Below are 4,386 nucleotides of genomic sequence, written 5' to 3'. Positions count from 1 at the left end.
ATGTGATACATTTTGACACGTATATGCCAGTGAAATCATCCCTCCAGTTAAGATAATGAACAATCTATTACTCCCCCAAATTCCCTCAGAGCCCTCTGGGATTTCTCCTTCCTGATCGTTCCTCCTATCCCCAGACAACCACTGATCTGCATTCTGTGAAAACAATAGATTAGTTTTCATTTTCTAGAACTGTCTATAGAGGTAGCTCATTTAATATTTACAACAACCTGCCAAGGTGGCCACTACTTTTCTCGTCATCATCCCCCTTTTGCAGAGGAGAAAACAAAGGCACAGAGAGATTAAAGGACTTACCTGCAGTTGCACTGCATGCACATGCCCGCTGGTGAGGGATGGAGCCAGGCTTTGGACCTGGGGGTGTAGCTGCGGCGTCTGGCCCCCTAACCACTACACAACACTGTCCCTCTCGCAGGTCAAGGGTCTGAGCACAGGAAGGTTTCAGAGTCTTCTCTGGATCTGCTGTTCTCTTTCTCAGAGGCTTGAGGGAAGCAGGAGTGTTTTGGAAGAGGGGCCAGAAAACCCCAGGATGGTGAAGCAAATGAGGGGACTGTGGCATGTCACAGCCAGGCTGGGCTTGGCTGGAGTGAGCTGTGGGTAGTGAACCAGGCACGGCCAAAATCGGGGTCTGGTAAAGATATTAGCAAGGCCTGTGGAACCCGTTCCTGCTGTTGGAAGGGGACCAGTAAGGGTGTCTGTCTCGGGCAAGCTTTTCTATGTGGTCCTTGGAGACCCCTTTGGTCTGAAGAGGATTTCTGTCCCATCATGAAGAAAAACCTTGGGGGGCCTCTCTCCCCCTTGCAGCCTGGCCTGAGGAGCTGAGGCCAAGCCAGGGGAGGAGTTGTGGCCTCGAGGGCTCCTCTGGGTTCCCTCTTGGTGGTCTGAGGGACTGGTGTCTGGGCAGACCTTGACACCTGGACCAAGAGACCATCATCCTCTGGAGCCTCCAGAGCAGCTGACCCAGGGATGGGCACACAGCGTGCTGGCTTGATAGACACTGAGACACCCGCTAAAGAGCCCCAGTCCTCCCCAGTGCTTTTCCAGAGTGGAGCTTGGTTGAGCAAAAGAGGAGGTAAAGTGTTCGGCCCTCTATTGGGCTCACTTGAGGAAGGGGGTTTCAGGAGGAAGCTGATGTGACACGAGGCTTTCAGGAGTGGTGCTTTTGGGTGCCTGACCACCCAAGGCCTTGGCCAGGGTGACATTGCGCTGCCAGCTCACCAGCCCCTCTGCGATGAGCCAACAGCGAACAGTGGAAACTGAAATAGTAAATACAAACGAGAGGGCCGTCATAATTATGTTTGTATGTCCAGATGACCCCCTGCAGCAGGGGCGGGGACCGAATGGTAAGTAACAAGCGAAGATTGTAAATCACTGCGAGACCTGATCGATGCAGCCAGAAGCTTGCCCCAATTCCCAGCCCAGGAGGGGTCGGTGGGGGGGTAATCGTGAGGGACAGTGCTGGGACTCCTGAGACTGCTCTGGTGCAGGAGAAGAGGAAGCCCTTGCTTGGCAACCGCTGGCTGTGCCACCCTGGGCTGGTCCCCCCTCCCTGCCACCTCCTTTTCCTTCAGCTGCTAAACAGTAAGTTCCAATATTCTACCAGCCCAAGTCTTCTCTGCCCCACCCTGATTCCTCAAGATTCCTGGGCTTCTTGGGCCCTTTTAGGAAGGGGTCAGCTCCCACCCAGCCTCTTAGGATGGCCCAGGCATGCAGAGGGGTTGGGTGAATGAGGGTCCTGCCAAAGCTCCTGCCTGGCCAGTGACAGGAAGGCAGCGGATCACGGCACAGGGAATGATTTTACTGGAAAGACGAAAGGAAATTGCATCTTTAATAATTCACCGGCCGGTTTGGAGGGAGGCAGGTTGGCGGGGCCGTGGAGCCGCTGGGTGATCCCAGTCTCTGTTCCTGGAAATCCACTGGCTCCAGAGCCTGCCCGAGAGACCCGGGGCCCTCCATCTCCTCCTGGCTGAGGGACAGCAGGAGCCGACAGAGTCTAGACCAGGGTGAGAGGTTAAAACACAGCCATAAGGAACCGGCTAAATTGATATCCCCAGCAAAGAGGGAGCCAAAATAATCGATATGCAGCAGCCCAGGAAAGTGGCCAAGTTCGGGCCCCAGCCTGGTGGAGTCCCTGTGGATAAGGAGGGCTTGGGACCTGGCAAGTGGCATGGGGCTTCAACGAGGAGCCTGGGGGGCCTCTGCCTGCACCCACCCAGAATGGGAGAGGCTGCGGGCAGGCAGGGGTCACCGACACTGGGCAGCCTGTCCAGCTGGGGGGTGGAGTGCCTGACATCCTTCCCTCCTGATCTCTCTTGTATGGAAATACCTTCCATGGATTCACACTGGAGGGTCAGGACTACCTTTGGCTTCCTTCAGCCAGGAACCCCGAGTACCAGATCAGGAAAGAGGTGGGTCGACGTGGGGAAGACCTGGTCCAGGACGCGGGTGGAAGGAGCTGGAGTCCACAGACGTTGGTTTGACACCCAGCCCAGCCCCTCGGGCAAGTTACTCTTGGGCTGCAGGCCCTGTGAATGGGACCTCAAAGGACAGGAGGGGGTGCAAGACCCTTTGCTCCTGGAAAGACCTTTGCAGCTGTAGGTTGTCATTGTTATGAGGGCTTTTTCTCAAGGGCTGTAGAATCTTGGTTGACTAATCTGAAATTTCAAGGCTTTTCTGGGCAGGTCAAACTAAGTATAAAGTAGGTTGGGGGAGGGGTGCATCATAAGGGAGATCAGATGAGGGACTGGGGACTCTGGGGCCAAGCTGGGCTCAGGAAGAACAACTGTAATCTGTCTGTCTGTCTGTCTCTCCTTTTCTTTCCTGTTAATTAGCAAAGACAGCTCAAGAATCACGGAGAACACACCTTAAAAAGTAACACACCCATTCTGCTTTTACAGATGTGGAAAATGAGGCCCAAAGAAGAAACACTTCCATAGGCACCTACCTAGTTAGTATAGAACCAGAACTAGAATTTGGATCTGCTGACTCCCAATCCAGTGCCCTTTCCATGAGTCCCAGGGGCTTCTGGTTCACCTTCCCCACAGCTCTGATGATGGGAGGTGTGGTATGGCCTCAGGCCAGGGCCCAAGCAAGGACCATCTGGTCTTGGCCCACCCTAGCCTTCTGAGGCTCAGCTTTCCTCCCTGGAGAACAAGGCTAAGGCCCACTCCGTCAGCCTTGCAGGGTCATCAGGAAAATCACACGGACCAACACGATTTTAATTCTAGGTCAGCAAAACCATTCTCATCTGGGGGATCCAACACGTCTGGAAGTCACCAGGAATCAGAAACCACAAAGATGGTTTCTGAGCAGATGAGACGGTTGCTCAAAACACGCTCTTTGCTTATAAAAATGCCTCTCAGGCCCTCACTGAGGGCCTATTGGCTCTTAGTTGACAAACAGTTCTGACAAGTTTGGTGGTCTATTTTCTCAGGCCACAACAGGTAGACTGATAGTAGTGACAAGAGCTTTATGGTGAGAGAGCAGGCAGAAAAACTGTAAAATGCAGATCCAGTAATTAAAAGAGCAAAGCAGACAGGATATACCCTGATAATCCCTGAGGCTAACCTTGTATTACAGTCCAGTCCACTAATTAGTGTTGTTGAAATGACCCTGACTCATCAAGAAAGGGTGAAACACACCGTGCCCTCTGTTTGAGGAATCAGCATGATCCCTTAGAAAGATGGCTACCAAAAGAAAATTTTTTTTGCTGTTTAAAGATGTGAGTTATAGCTACAGAAAATGTATCATCTCTTTACAGAAAATGTAGGTGTAACATCTCTTTCTGGAAATGCCAGGTGCCCAGGATGAAGAGAGCTGGCCTTATGCGAAAATCAGAACCTGCAGAATCCTGCGTGAGTCCTCCTCCCCCAACGGGGTGCCTCCGTCCTGGGTAATTAACCAGGTTTCCTGCTGTTTTTCAGCGTGTCTCCCCACTTTACTCCATTCTGCATGCTGCAGGAGGATGACTCTCCCTTACTTTCGGCTTTCTTCGGATAAGGAGCCTCCAACTCTAACCATCCTCCTCCTGAGCCCAGGCAGCATTCTGCTAGCCCAACTTGAGTGCTGGTTCAGTCCCCAACCAGGCCACTCCAAGAGACCTGGGATCCAGGCCACTGCCTCGCTGGGCAGTCCCTTCCCCAGTGATTAATGGCTCCGTCATCAGTCCTGCAGCTCTGGGTGGTCATCATGGCACCTCACCATGGTCCCTTCTTTATATGCCCACCTTCTCCACCAACCAGCTCCCATGGCCAGGCTCCCCACTGCCACGCGTTGGGTGCACAGGAAGGGACTGCTGCATTGGCCTGGAACTCTGCTGGTCTTAAGTCCTCCACTAGAGTGCCAACACTCGGTGTGAGGGTGGGGTGTGTC

Source organism: Galeopterus variegatus, unplaced genomic scaffold (assembly GCF_000696425.1).
Source record: "Galeopterus variegatus unplaced genomic scaffold, G_variegatus-3.0.2 Scaffold7365, whole genome shotgun sequence".
Taxonomy (NCBI): domain Eukaryota; kingdom Metazoa; phylum Chordata; class Mammalia; order Dermoptera; family Cynocephalidae; genus Galeopterus; species Galeopterus variegatus.
Note: the sequence above shows the minus strand (reverse complement) of the source record.